Source organism: Camponotus floridanus, unplaced genomic scaffold, assembly GCF_003227725.1.
Source record: "Camponotus floridanus strain SB8 unplaced genomic scaffold, Cflo_v7.5 scaffold123, whole genome shotgun sequence".
NCBI lineage: Eukaryota > Metazoa > Arthropoda > Insecta > Hymenoptera > Formicidae > Camponotus > Camponotus floridanus.
In genome coordinates this window covers 337,458-354,277 of record NW_020229241.1, presented here as the reverse complement: position 1 = coordinate 354,277, position 16,820 = coordinate 337,458, and the positions used below count along the sequence as shown (strand labels likewise).

The window sequence follows — 16,820 nt, the reverse complement described above, 5'->3', positions numbered from 1 at the left end:
AATATATACTTATACTTTAATAAGATACCGAAACGTAAAATGGAACGTAATTTAGAAGAAAAAGAAGAATTATTACGACTTCGTCGTGAAAGAAAAACAGAAAGTCAACATCAACGTCGACAATATGCAAAAGCAAAGATTAATAGTTTATCAAAAATACATAATCAAGGAAATCATATTATTTGTATTGCAAGTTCATCGCGTGATAATCCTATAATAAAACATGTTACACCATTATATCAAAATCCTGCAGAATATCATTCTCGTTATATATCACAAAAGAAAGGACAAGCAAGTTTAAATATTTGTAGTGAATCATTAATTAATGATGTAGTTAAATATTATATTGGTCCTATTGACGTTTTTTGTGTTCATTGCAATGCAAGGCATTTTGTAGCTGGAAGAATTTCCAATAAAGGAAATTCGTTTAATGATGTTGTAATCATGGCGCAGTATATATTGAACCATTACCTGAGATACCTGTATATCTTTGTTCTTTATTTGACGGAGGTAATAAGAAATCCATTAATTTTTTTAAACATATTCGTAGTTACCCAGTAAGCAAAAAATTATTACTACAACGTTATTTAAATGATATTCACTAACATAGTAATGTTGTCAAGTATGGAGTTTTATAACAATGTATGCAACATCATTATGAACAAAGTTTGACACCGATTTAGAGGTTTCGGTAATGTTGAAATAACATTTTCTATGTCCGTTACAAGTAATACTGTATTAATGTTGTTTTAACATTCTGATAATGTGTTTGTAAAATTAAATCAATAATAAAATAACATTAGTATCAACATTTACATAACTTAATATTAATATCACAATAATATATATAATATATTAATTCAATAATATATATATTAATTCAATAATAACAATAATATATATAATATATTAATATTTAATAATATATTAATTCTAACATTAATTTAAGACTTTTAGAACTTTCACTGAAAAATCTGAGAACGAATATTTAGACGAATATTTCTAAAAATAATTCACAAGATATTATAACACACTGGAAGAAACACTTTCCTCTTCTTTCGTGCAGCACTATAACTCGCAAAAACACTGTAACTTATTTATTATGCGAGATCGTGTAGGAGCACGTGGCACGCTGGCAGCCGGCACGAGTGTTCCAAAGTCAAAGACAAAACAATAAATCACGCATACGCAATAGAGTGTATACGCATATCTCACCGAATGTTGCTTCTCAATAACATATAAGTGTCGTCCCGTTACGAGAAAGAAATTAAGATATATTATGAAAAAAAAATAGTCTAAAGATATGTATGAAATAAATAATACAACGCTTAATAACAACGCGAACGAACTTGTAACTGGATGTTATATTTTTATTTATAATATATAAACATACTAATAACATATAAAAAACATTTTGACTAATGTTTCTAAAATATTTTATTAATATTTTAAGAGGAATGTTATTAAATAACATTTTTAAAATATTTATAAAACATAAATTAAAATATTTTTTAAATGTTATTAATATGTTTATTAGAATATTTTAAAAATATTTTTAAAATATTTTAATAAACGTATTAATAACATTTAAGAAACATTTTGACTAATGTTTCTAAAATATTTTATTAATATTTTGAGAAGGATGTTATTAAATAATATTTTTAAAATATTTATAAAACATAAATTAAAATATTGTTTTAAATGTTATTAATACATTTATTAAAATATTTTTAAAATATTTATAAAACATTATATCTAGAAATATTTAGAAAATTTATATAAAATCAACATTTTAGAATGTTGATCAAATGTTTCTTGCTTACTGAGTATAATAGTTCATTTTCATTTGCATCATTTAATGCTAATTTAAATAATTTTCAAGGAAGACCTGGTCCATATTGTTTTAAAATACAAGGACAGATTTATTATCAAATTAATACAACATTGTATGCTGCACAAAATGAAAATCCAACTTATGGCCAACTTTTTATTGTAGATTCAAACGAAGCGATAGATCATCGTCTTAATGAAAATTTGAATCTAGATTTCGAAATCGTTCAAAATTTTGAACATATAATGCGAGAATATAATATTTTTGCTAAATCATATATAATGATGGGTGAAGAATTAGAAAAACAACAATTAGTATCTAATGAATTATTACCGGAATTACAATTACTATTTACCTTAAAATCAGGAATTGATCGACGTAGATATAATTTTCAAAGAATTAATGAAGTTGCTGCCGTATTTTCTACAACTGCTGATGGAGAAATTCCAGAACCATATGTTATAATACATAATAAGAATACAAAAACTCTACAAAAAATTACTATGGATCCAAATGTAGAGCCATGGATATATCCATTGTTTTATCCATATGGCACACAAGGATCGTCATTTAAAAAAATTAAATAATGATAAACGAATAACTAGAGAACAATACATTAAATATCGAATGGCTATTCGTGATAACTTCAATGTTTTCTTATTAGGACGACTCTTATTCCAACAATGGCTTGTTGATACGAGTAATTATGTAAAAATTGAAAAAGATAGAATAGATTATTGTAAGACCCATCAGAAAGAATTACGCTCTGAAACATATCAAGGTTTAATAGATTATATACAAAATATAGTAAATAACTCAAATGGACGTGTTGGAAAAATGGTTATACTTCCTTCTACTTTTATCGGATCACCGCGTAATATGTTACAAAATTATCAAAATGTAATGGCAATTGTTGCTAAATTTGGTAAACCAGATCTTTTTATTACAATGACCTGTAATCCAAAATGGCGTGAAATCGAAGAAAATCTTTTGCCTGGTCAACAAGCTTCCGATAGACCTGATATTTGTGCTCGAGTTTTCAATATTAAAAAAGACTATTTAATAGATTTGATTACTAAACAAAAATTTTTTGGTGAAGTTGCTGCATATGTATATTGAATTTTAGAAACGTGATTTACCACATATTCATATGTTGATCACTTTAAAACGCAACTTTAAATTAACAACTCCAGAAACCGATAAGTATATATCTGCAGAAATTCCTGATCCAAGTGAGAGTCGTAATTTGCATGATATAATCATGAGACATATGATTCACGGGCCTTGTGGCGATTGATGTTTAATAGATGGACATTATTCAAAACATTATCCAAAACCTTTTCTCGAAGAAACTAGAATGGATAAAAATGCTTATCCTTACTATCGTCAACGAAATAATGGTAGACATTTTGAATGTCCTGGTGGATATGTAGTTAATAATCGTTATGTTGTTCCATATTGCCCTATTTTATCGATTATATTTAATTCTCACATTAACGTTGAAGTAGTTTCAAGTATCAAATCAGTTAAATACCTTATAAATATAAATATATTTATAAAGGACACGATGTTGCTACTATTACTATTGAACCAATAACAGAAAATGTGGTTATTGATCATGATGAAATACATAATTATATTGAAACTCGATACGTTGGATTTGTAGAAGCCAGTTGGCATATTCTTGGTAAAAAGTTATAAGATAAAAGTCATGCTATAATTCGTTTGCCCGTTCATCTTATGAACAAAATATTATAATCGAAAATGAAGATATTGATAACGTAATGACATCTGCTTTAAATCAAGCTACTATGTTAATAGATTATTTTTCATTAAACTTACGAGATGAAGAAGCAAGACAATATTTATATATAGAAATTCCACAGTATTATACATTTAAAAAAGAAAAAATTAATCGTAGAAATGTATCGCATTGGATTAAACATAAAAGTCATTATAATTGTGTAAGACGAATGTATTCCGTTAGTCCAGCACAAACAGAATTATATCATTTACGATTATTATTACTCACAGTAAAAGGTGCTATAAGTTTTAATGATTTGAGAATTGTAAATGGAGAATTTTGTCAATCATTTTCAGCGGCTTGTTTGGCGTTAGGCTTAATCGAAGATGATGATGAATGGAAACGAGCTATGAATGAAGCTGTTGGGTGGATAATGCCTCGACAACTTCGTAGATTATTTGTACGAATATTATTACATTGTCAACCATTACATCCTAAAGAGTTGTGGGAAACTTTTAAAGAAGCAATGTATGAGAATTACGTTCGACATTGTGGTATGTCAAGGACAAAATAAAACTTATGCGCAAATTAATAGTATGCTTTGTGCTAAAGGTAAAAGTTTTACTGATTTCCCACAAATGGAACAATTAATAGAAAATAGTGGAGAAGAGGATTACATGACCATTGAAGAAGCTATGGAAATAGGCACCAAGCAATATCAACATTGGACAATAATAATAATCATAATAATTGTTTTTATATTGATGGTCCGGGTGGATCATGTAAAACATTTATATACATAACTATTTATCATTTAGCTAGAATTAGAAATAAACGTGTGTGCACAATGGCTTTTACGGGTATTGCAGCGACATTATTACCTACTGGAAAAACAGTTCATAAGATATTTCGATTACCGGCATTATTTGCTGATTCATCTACCATTAAAATACAAATAAAAGAAGCTCAATATTTAAAAAAACTGATATTTATATTTGGGATGAAGCACCAATAGCCACGATATGCTTTAGAGATTATGGATAAAACTTTGCGTGATATTGTTGGGCATTCAATTTGAACTCCCCACCTTTTTGGCCAACCACTACTTGTGCACCCCTGCACGTACTTTATTGTAGGAGGCGCTCTATGACCACGTTTCTTCCGTACGCCGTCGTAAAGGACGGCGCTCTCCGTTACTGTTTTTGCCTGCAACGTACCGTTCACTTATCTTACACAATAACGTTTCTTTAATTCGAAAACTATCTTTGTTCTCACTGTATCATTCTATTAATCAACGAGTCTGTAAAAGCTAAGGCACATTCCCAGGACGTAAATAGAAATAAAGCATTATATCTCCTTTCCAAAAACGTGGCACTCTATTCGATTCACGCCCCTTCCCAACAGATATTATGAATAATGATTTTGCTTTTGGCGGAAAAATTGTTTTATTAGGTGGTGATTTTAGACAACTTTTGCCTATTAAAGTACATGCTATTCGAAGTGAAATTGTAAATCTTAAATTTAATTCTATTTGGAGACATTTCGTAAAATTTTTTTTAACACAAAATATGCGAGTTCTAGCAGAAGAAATTGAATTTACAAAGTTTTTACTAGATATGGGAGACAGTATATTAAACGACTTTAATGATAATACAGATATATAATAATACAGATTCCTGAATGTTGTGTGGCGCCTATTAATGCTGATATTGTGGAAGACATATATGGTGAGTTAATACGAAAAAAGTTTGCTAAAGTAACTAAATGTGCAATACTTTCTGCAAGAAATGTTGATGTAAATGAAATCAATAAGAAAGTTGTTGAATTATTAGATAAAACTAATAAACGAATTTATACAAGTGTAGACAGCGCTGTAAATAATGACAATGATGATATTGGTGAAGCTTTGTTACCAGAATATTTAAATAGTTTATCTCCATCTCTTCCTCCGCATGAATTATGTTTAAGATCGAATTATATCATTATGTTGATTCGAAATCTTAGTATTAATGAAAGTCTTTGTAATGGTACTAGATTAATGGTTAGAACTTGCAGATCATTTATTAAAGTGCAAAATTTTAACAGGTGATAAAACAGGAGACATTATTTTCTTAAATCGAATAACATTATATTGTGAAAATGAATATCCTTTTACTTTTTCCAGAAGACAATTTCCAATAAAATTAGCTTTTGCTATGACAATTAACAAATCACAAGGGCAAACATTTGATAGAATTGGTTTAAATCTTCGTAAAGATGTTTTTAATGAACAACTTTATGTTGCTTTTTCGCGAGTTCGTTCTTGGCAATCATTAAAAGTTTATCTTGGTAATCAACGAAATAACAGATACGTCAAAAATTATGTATATAAAGAAATATACATTTAACTTTTTGTGTTTTTTATATCTAATGATAAAAAAATGATTTACATTGAAGTAATCAATAAAAATGATAATTTAAATTGCTCTAAATGACTTTCAAATATGCCACTAACAATAAGAGACAATTCTAGATCACAATAAATCTAAATCATACAACTTTTATTTGAAATATTTTTCTCTAGAAATAATATTTTTGGAAATAAAAATTCGTAATGTATTTTGTCCAACCTTATTGTGTATATACATATACATAAAATAAATGGCGCGCGCGTAGGGCACGCTTTGTAATGTTCTAGTCCTTATATCAAAAAGGCGTGTTACCGATTTAGTTGCCGCTTTTCCGTGATACTGATTGATTGTTTCGCTATCTCGTGCATTGTGACGTGCTTCGTGTCGTTTGCAGCTGTCAAATTATCACGCAAATTTTGACAGTTTGTCTCACAACTTTTTGTTAAGTTCGCGTACTGTGACACACTTTATTTGTGTCATTTACGTTTATTCTGTAATTTATTCAGTATTTTTTATTACAAATAATAAATGAAATTAATAATATATTATCTACGGTAACTTCATTTAATAATGATAATTACTTCATGCGTAATTATCATACAGCCCAGTATCCACGATATTAGAGCTCGATCCAAAATCTCGATCCGAGAAACGCGTAGTTATTAAATTTGTTGCTTTTCCATAAAAACTGCAAGTTGATTGGTTAAACATTTCTCGAATTGAGAACTCGGACTAAATTGTAGCATCGTCATCACTGGACTTTAGTGATTTTCGATATAAACAAGGTGTTCGGGATCGCGCTTTCGATTCGCGAATTTTGTAAAACCGGGTAAGCACGATTGAACTTTGCCGGCACATACCCGCGGGGGTATCGCAAGCTCTCTCAGTGCGTGATCGCGGAAGAAATACTTGATAGAAATGAAATTATATGCAATTGCGATTTAATGTGTTACAGTAAGACCGGTGAGCGAATTACTGTCCGTTTATTGTTAAAGTCACAATATTGTACCCGTTTGCCGGTCTCAAGACGCGATGTAGGGTGAGAGCGCACCACTACACGGATCGCGTGAGAGTGAGCGAGACAGCTATCGATCAGCTGCTGGCGAGATCGAGCGCGATCGCGCCCTTAACAAACATACGCACGAATTGAAGCGAGACGGCGCTATGCAGACCGTCTGCGCGTTAGAGCGAGACCGCACTATACGCGACTCGCGGGAGAGAGAGCGAGACGGCGTTATACCGTCCGTATGACAGTTCGAGCGAGGCCGCACTGCACGCAACTCGCCACGAGCGCGAGAGAGACGGCGTTATGCCGCCCGTAAGACAGAGCGAGCGAAATAGCACTGTGCGCGACTCGACACGAATGTGAGAGAGACGGCGTTATGCCGCTCGGATAAGAGTTTGAGCGAGACCGCACTATACACGTCAGTCCGCTGGTCCGATATAGATAGAATGAATATTGCTATCTGCGAATACGCGAAACCGCACTGTTCACGGCTCGACACAAATGCGAGAGAGACGGCGTTATGCCGCTCGTACTAGAGTTCAAGCGAGACCGCACTATACACGACTCGCCATGAATGCGAGAGAGACGGCGTTATGCCGCTCGTACTAGAGTTCAAGCGAGACCGCACTATACACGACTCGCCACGAATGCGAGAGAGACGGCGTTATGCCGCTCGTACTAGAGTTCAAGCGAGACCGCACTATACGCGACTCGCTACGAATGCGAGAGAGACGGCGTTATGCCGCTCGTATATCAGTTCAAGCGAGACCGCACTATACACGACTCGCCATGAATGCGAGAGAGACGGCGTTATGCCGCTCGTATACCAGTTCAAGCGAGACCGCACTATACACGTCGGTTCGCCCAATTTTGAGATAGATAGCTGACTTGTGGCTATCTATGAATACGCGAAACCGCACTGTTCACGGCTCGCGGGAGAGCGAGCGAGACGGCGCTCTATCGGCCGTTCGCGTGAGAGCGAGCGAGACGGCGCTCTATCGGCCGTTCGCGTGAGAGCGAGCGAGACGGCGCTCTATCAGCCGTTTGCGTGAGAGCGAGCGAGACGGCGCTATATCGGCCGTTCGCGTGAGAGCGAGCGAGACGGCGCTTGGTTGGCCGTTCGCGTGAGAGCGAGAGAGACGCCCAGTTCGCTTGAACGGAGTTGCGGTCCGCCTCTTGCCGAAAGTGGAGGCGCTCCGAAAGATCCCGGCACTCGCGTTTGAACTGTTCACGTGCACTGCGGACACGATTACTTGCGCGCACAATGTTACTTCGCGAGACTGTTACAATGATTAAGGCTAGATGTACTCGCGGTTTAAGGATTTCACACGCGCGAGACTAATGAAACGAATCTTAACCTTGCTCGTTAAGATTATCGCGAACTCTCGAATTTTCACTATTTTCACTCTCCGTATTACGCTCAGATCACCATGGTGGAAAACGGAAGACTCTCGGGGAGAAAACTTTTCTCCCGATAGATAAGGATTTGATCATGGATCGTATGATCGGACCTCGACGTATCCCTGATCATTACGTCAGATCGCGTGATATGTAAGCCTGTTTATTGGCCAGGACCGTGTATTATTTCGCATGATCACGCGGATCCTGGATGATTTTTGAAAAAGTAACGGCGTACGTGAACGCGGGTTCGATAGTGCGCAAACGGATGGCGCTAGTATGACCGGGGGTAATAATTTTATGCGCGATTCAGGGCGAATCCTTAACACAAGGTTCTACTAATTTTATATTAATAAATATATTTATGTATGTATATGAAGATATTCATAAATAAATATAATAACATTGCGTAAACGATTAACGAATAAGTTTTCTAGATTAGTTGCAAAAAGCAATCAATTTATGAAATATTAATTTTAACAAATAAATGTTATTATATAATAAATGTTACTATAAAAATGGGACAGAAGGAAAATATATGAGTGTAGATATAATGAAAATGTAATTTTGTAATTTTATGGGAAAAAAATATAAACAATAAAATTAATAAGTTTAATTTCATATAGGTATGAAAATATAAATGTATGTAGAATATGTATAGAATACTTAAATACTAATTTAAAAAATTAATTAAACTAATTATAGTTAATACAAAAAGTAATTTAATTATTAAAATAAGTATTAATGCTTTATGTATATATTTTTAACTTTTATTTATTTCTAAATATTAAAATTGTAACAATGATTATATCTAATGCCTTTAACTTTATAACAAGTAAAATTCTCTCTATGTAGATATAAAAATACACATAGAATATTATTTTAAAGACAAATTAAATTAACAAAATTATTTAACAAAAATGAATTAAATTTATTTATAGATTATATCTATATTTAATTAATATAATAAAGAAAGATTTTATTTTAATTTTTGTCATATATATGTTATTTTTTCTTTTTTTTTAAATAGCTATCTAGTAGATAAATTTGAGCCAGTCCTAGAGATCGTTTTACAAAATATTTTTCATAGGAATCGTAACGTTGAACATTACGTGACAATTGCAGTAATTGCCACTACAATTTTGAAAAATTCCATCTGTTCATGTGAAAGATTACACTCTGAGAAAGATTACACTCATTAAGTTCTCATTGACTCATTAGATCAATGGGTTTGGTTCTCTTCAACCTTCTGAATTTTCCCTCTAAGTTGAGAAGACGAGTTGCTAAACGATTAGTATGGTTGGCAAGACGCAGTTTATGTCTATCTGCTGCTGACCCCCTTTCCTCAGCAACCGTGCACATTTGAAGATCATAGTGGATGTCCGATGTACAACAGTACCACGACGCATTGACGATGTCTCTAAGAACTTTGTTTTGGAAGGATTGGATAATTTTAATGTTCGAATTAGCACTGCATCCCCATAATTGAATGCCATATGTCCAAACAGGCTTAAGGATTTGTTTATAAAGCAATAGTTTGTTGTGTATTGATAATTTGGAATTCCTTCTAATCATCCACTCCATTGAAGATCGCAATTTATTCAACTGCTTGCACTTTATTTTTATATGCTCTTTCCATTGTAGCTTAGCATCAAGTGTCATGCCGAGGTATTTCGCCGTATTAGCGTATGGAACTACTTGTTGGTTAATGATGACCGGCAGGGGATCTCCTTTTTTAGTGTGAAATTTATATGCTGTGACTTACTTTCATTTAATTTTATACGCCATCGTTTGGTCCAGTCAACGATTTGGTTAATAGATCGTTGTAGTTTATCCGTGGCTATGGCAGTGTTACTACCTGTAGCTAAAATCGCAGTGTCATCAGCAAAAGTAGCCAAACGGACTTCCGAATTCATAGGAATATCAGCAGTAAATAGTAGATACAAGGTAGGTCATAGAACGCCTGCGGAATCCCTGCTTCAATTTTCCGAAAACTTGATAAGGCATCTTCATTTCGTACTTTAAATTTGCGATCATGTACGTATGATTTCAATAACTCACCATATGATCTAGGGAGCACCTTATACAGTTTAAATTCCAGTCCTTTGTGCCAGACCCTGTCAAATGCCTGGAATACGTCAAGTAGGACTGCAGAGCAGACTCGACCAACCTCCAGCGCCTCTTCAATTTTGTCTGTTATACGATGAACCTGATCAATAGTAGAGTGCTTGTCACGGAATTCGAATTGATGTACGGGAACGAGATTTGCTTCTATAATCAGCTTTAGTCTCTTGTTTATTATTTTCTCAAAGACTTTGGCTATAGTCGACAGAAGTGATATTGATCTATAGGAGGTAACCACATTCAGAGGTTTACCCGGTTTCGGAATTGCAATTACTTCAGCTATCTTCCACTGTTTAAGAAAATATCGTAAGCGTATAGACGCATTGAACAAGTGAGTCAATTTCATAATTCCCTTTAATGGTAATTTCTTTAACATTCGCACGGTAATATAATCAAAATCAGGAGCCTTTTTTGAGTTTAGGTGATTTATCTCGTTTTGAACTTCCTTGGGGGAAACATGCTTGATAGGGGAATCATCTTTAACCTCAACAATAAGTTAATCCGGATCTGCAGGAGAATTATCGTAAGGTTGGAAAACACTCTCCAAATGATCAGCATAAAGGTCGGCTTTTTCCTGATTGTTTCTGGCCCATATCTTATCGGGTTTCTTAATGGGCGGAGCGTTAATAATTGATCTCCTAATACGTTTGGTTGCTCTCCAAAGGGAATAGTTGGAGTCCTTTTCAGCTGAGAGTCCTTGGAGGTAACTTGCAATACCTTGATTTTTTATCTCATGAAGAAATCTTTTTAATTTTTGATTTAATTTGTTATAACCGGATTTACGCATGGGATCACGTGATCTCTGCCAGTCTCTACGCGCTTTCCTTTTTACCCTTATCATTTCCTTGACCTCAATAGAATAACTTGTAGTGTGCTTCGCTTTAACAAATACTTGAGAGTTTATTTTACTTGCATGTTGGAGCTGTTCAGTAAACAGCCTCGCATGATTTTCAACTTGATCAGACGTTTTAAGCAAAGTATTAAGCTTAATATTTTTTTCCAAGTAAGCTGAATAATTGCTCCAGTCCACTCTTTAGTAACTAGTGATAGGTTTCCTTGCATACTATTGTGTCGCACAGGGTTAAGATAACCGGAGTATGATCAGAGCTGAGATCTAGACAGGTCACTACATTTATATAATTTTTTGACAGTCCCTTGATGACGAAAAAGTCTATCACATTGGCTAGCTTGTTGGTATCAGCTGGCCAATAGCTCGGACTTCCACTAGACAAGAAGTCACTTTAGCATTTTACCTCTGCATGAAATAATGCTTTAGCTTTACTTGAAGAATATTTGCTGCATCAATACGTGTGTTTAGCGTTAAAGTCTCCTCCCACAATGAAAGAGTTTCCGAGAGTTTGGAAAAACTCAATATATTCATTCAATCAATATATTCTGCTGAATATTGTGCCTAGGTGGACTATAGACTTAGAGATTGTGAATTTATATCTTTTGCATTGAATGCTAACCGTAGATGCTTATATGCTTTCTGATGCTAATTCTGGTTCTTCATGGTGTTTTATATTCTCCCGAATTATTATAGCAGCCCCTCCACGGGCTTTATTAGATGGGTGAATAGTGTGATAAGTTTTATATCCGATAATTCTAAAATTAGATTCTCTCGTGAAGTGGGTTTCAGAAATCAGGCATATATCAATCTTCTGGTCATCCAGAAAGATTTCAAATTCAGATTTATGTTTACTTAGTCCATTTGCATTCCATGTTACAATACGAATTGATCCCGCTATTATTATTACATAATTTTTGCTAATTTAGTATCTATCATGTGGAACTTCTTATTAAAATTCTTATAAAATTCATCCCTTAGATCAAGGCGGTTAGTAAGTTTCTCCAGTGCCTCCAAGATTTTTGCAATTTCACTTCCACAATTCGTTGTAGGGCCCTTCGAGCCTTATCTTGTATCACGCATATGTATGTGTTATATTATTTGTTATATGATTTCCTTTTTTAATCTATAGAACTCCTTTTATTTTGATTCTGTAATAAAAATATATTATCTTTAATTATACATATTTTAAATTAAATCTTATATATAAGTATATTATATATTTAAATATTTAAATATTTTAAATTGAATATTTCTTTTTTTAAATAATTTGACTTTCTATTTATTTTCTCTCTTCTTGTACAAGATGTTAAAAAAAAGAATTCTCTATATTAAGAACAAATGTACTCACAAAATGGAAAGAGAAAATTAATATTTTAATTTATATTTTTTTTCAATATGTGCTTTATATCTTTGTATCAAAAAGTTGTGAACTTATTCAAAAATTGCCTGTTTTATTCTAACTATTTAACATTTTATTCTAACAAGGATTTTGTACTATGTCATCTTCCATGTCATGTTTATATTTTGCAAAAGTATCAGAAACATATATGTACTACTTCTACATTGTCAGTATCTATCTTGCTTTAAAAGTGAATTATTATATTAATAAAAGTATTACATATATAATCAAGAACGAGTTATTTAAAATATTCACAATCGAATATTAATTTTTCCACCTATATTTAAGTATACCTATATTTAAGTATAGATGGAAAAATTAATATAAAATCTTTCTTTATTATATTAATTAAATATAGATATAATCTATAAATAAATTTAATTCATTTTTTTTGTTAAATAATTTTGTTAATTTAATTTGTCTTTAAAATAATATTCTATGTGTATTTTTATATCTACATAGAGAGAATTTTACTTGTTATAAAGTTAAAGGCATTAGATATAGTCATTGTTACAATTTTAATATTTAGGAATAAATAAAAGTTAAAAATATACACATAATATACACATAAAGCATTAATACTTATTTTAATAATTAAATTACTTTTTGTATTAACTATAATTAGTTTAACTAATTTTTTAAATTAGTATTTAAGTATTCTATACATATTCTACATACATTTATATTTTCGTACCTATATGAAATTAAACTTATTAATTTTATTGTTTATATTTTTTTTCCCATAAAATTACAAAATTACATTTTCATTATATCTACAATTATATATTTTCCTTCTGTCCCATTTTTATAGTAACATTTATTTTTTTAAATTAATATTTCATAAATTGATTGCTTTTTGCAACTAATCTAGAAAACTTATTCGTTAATCGTTTACGCAATGTTATTATATTTATTTATGAATATCTTCATATACATACATAAATATATTTATTAATGTAAAATTAGTAGAACCTTGTATATATCGAAAATCACTGAAGTCCAGTGATGACGATGCTACAATTTAGTCCGAGTTTTCAATTCGAGAAATGTTTAACCAATCAACTTGCAGTTTTTATGGAAAAGCAACAAATTTAATAACTATGCGTTTCTTGGATCGAGATTTTGGATCGAGCTCTAGCATCGTGGATACTGAGCTGTATGATAATTACTCATGAAGTAAGCACAATAAAAGAACTAATCATTTATGTTATTAAATGAAGTTACCGTAGATAATATATTAAATTTCATTTATTATTGGTAATAAAAAATGCTAAATAAATTACAAAATAAATGTGAAGTTGTCGAAAATATAATACTTATTAAATATTATTGAATATACATAATACTGATAAGTAATATTTTTAAGCATATGCATGCACGCGATATGCATGATACACATGCACATGACAGTAAGTATTTTTTGAATTTTTTTATTTGGAAGGGTAAATGCTATCTTTTCATCAATACGATCCTGATATCTTCTTGTGTAAGTATATGCCATATTCGTTCTTCAAAAGATTTTATTTTGTATTTATTAAATTTTTATTACTTCTTCTTTATTAGTTCTTTTTTATTAGCTTCTTATTGATATATTATTATTATAATTTGAATGAAAAATTTATGAAAAATTTATTATAGGAATATTGATTCAAGGATACTTGAAAAATAAACATTTTTGAGGATTTTATTTTTATAAGTGAACAAATTTAGAAATTTATACTTTTGCATATATATATTTGTTATTATTTTATTATAATTTTACCGCGTTTTTACAATAAAAATGAATTACATATATTAAGATAAATGAACATTTAACTGGTTAAAAAATATTTGTTCTCGATGATTGTCGTAATATTTTAAAAAATAAACCAATTAACTTGAAAGTTTATACATATGTATATTTTATATATGTCATATTCATTCTTCAAAAGATTTTATTCTCTTTTTAGTGTTACTATCACAAGTATAAAAATATTAATCAATATATTTATATCTTAATTTAAATTTTAAAAAATTAGTAAAAAAATAAAAATGTTTGCTTTAATATACATATTGCTATTTTTTATGCTTAGCTATTTATGAATGATTCGAATTTTATGATATAAAATGCGATTAAAATGATAACAAACATATATATAAAACTACAAACTTTAGAGTTTATGAGAGAAAAATATATGATGTATGTGTGTGTGTGTGTGTGTGTGTGTGCACATCCATGTGAACACACATATATCCATATATTTAATATATAAATTGTAATTATATTTAATTATATATATATTAATTAAGTATATGATTATTATGAATATTGTTTTCTTTTGTTTCAGGAATAGGAAGTTCCAAGAATAAAACGTTTATATTTTTCAGAACTCTGTTTATATTTTTCAGATATTTCGAGTTATTGCATTATATACATACAATATATAAAAATTATTTTATATTATTTCATGATAAAAAGAGCTCGCTATTGTTAAAAATTATTTATGCAATTTTCTGACTTAATAAAGTGTTAATTATTAATATTAATTATCAATTATTAAAAATTATCGATATTAATTTTTTGTTAATTATTTCAACATTAAATATCATAACTTTCATCTTTCATTTTCAGTTTTTTACATCTTATTTTTATTACACAATTAAAAATTTATTTTGTATGTGTTAATAATAAATATTCTAATATTAATTATAAAATAAATATATATAATAACTATATATATAATATATATAATATATATATTAAATATATATTAAATATATATTAAATATATATAATAACTAATATTTTAAAAATAATTAAATTTATGATTTTGTTGTTAATGATAATTATTATGATATAATGATAATGATGAAAAATAATGATGAAGATAATAATAATAACAATGCTGATGACTTTAATGATAATAATGATGATAATGATGATAATGATGATGATGATGATGACAATGATGATAATAATGATGATGATGATAAAAATAATGATAATAATAATGATGATTAATATTATTGTTGTTGTTACTGTTATGCTTCAATTATAATATAATTTTTGCAAGATTTAACTTCACTTTTTTGTCTTAAATTTCATAAATAAGATTACATTACTTCTAAATAAAAATTTGGTTAGATTAAAATGCCAAGACGTAAAGTAGAACGTAATATAGAAGAAGAAGTAGAATTTCAACAACGACATCGTGAAAGACAGGCGGAAAATCAACGTCATCGACGGCAAGCTGCAAAAGCAGTAGGAAGCAATAGTTCCAATAATAATCTATCATAAATAGTAAGAAATCAAAATATTTTATTGTTAAAACAAAAACATGCAGAGAAACAATCTCGTTATCGAGCATAAGGGAAAAATCAACCTCGTTTAAATATTAATAATACAACAATAATTAATGAAGTAATTGAATATTATATTGGTCCTATGGATGTGTCTTGTATTCATTGTAATGCAAAACATTTCATGGCTGAAAAAGTAACTAATAAAAGAAATTCATTTAACGATTGTTGTAATGGTGCAGTATATTTGGAACCATTACCTTAACTTCCACATTTTCTTCTTAATTTATATGATAACAGTCATGCAAAATCTAATAAATTTTTCCAACATATTCGTAGTGTAACGTGCGGTCTTCCGTACCGCGAATTTCTGATTAGGATAGCCGTCGGTTCCAGGTATAGGAAATAAGATGCACGTGTATGTATTAAAATGATGTGTTTATTGTATGTATTGTACAGCTGCGCGCGCGCGCGCGTGTGTGTGTGTGTGTGTGTTTAAATTGTAGTATATTAATATATAATTTTATATAAATAATTTTATAGATCTTATTATTAATATTATATTAATAAAATCTTAATCATAAATCTTTTCTTGTAACGTAAACTTAGGAAAAGTTAACATATATTCAATATTTGTGTCAATAAAATTTTTTACTATTCACGAGTTCATGCTAGAGAAAAAATTTATGATTAAACTCGAAATAGGAAAAAGATCATACCACTTGTATCATGTTTATATTTACAATTATATTTACAATGTGTTCACGAATGAGAGTCAATTTGTTGTGACAGCGCGGCT

General features: G+C 30.4%; 1 protein-coding gene across 1 annotated transcript in view; it reads right to left on the bottom strand.

Moving 5' to 3' along the window:
• LOC105256905 (cytochrome P450 4C1-like) overlaps positions 1-6,436 on the bottom strand; it is a 54,114-nt gene extending 47,678 nt beyond the window's left edge. Inside the window, exon 1 of the mRNA XM_025415557.1 lies at positions 6,278-6,436. The gene's annotated coding sequence lies outside the window, so the exon portion shown is untranslated. The remainder of the gene's footprint in view (positions 1-6,277) is intronic.
• Between the last annotated feature and the right edge of the window lie 10,384 nt (positions 6,437-16,820).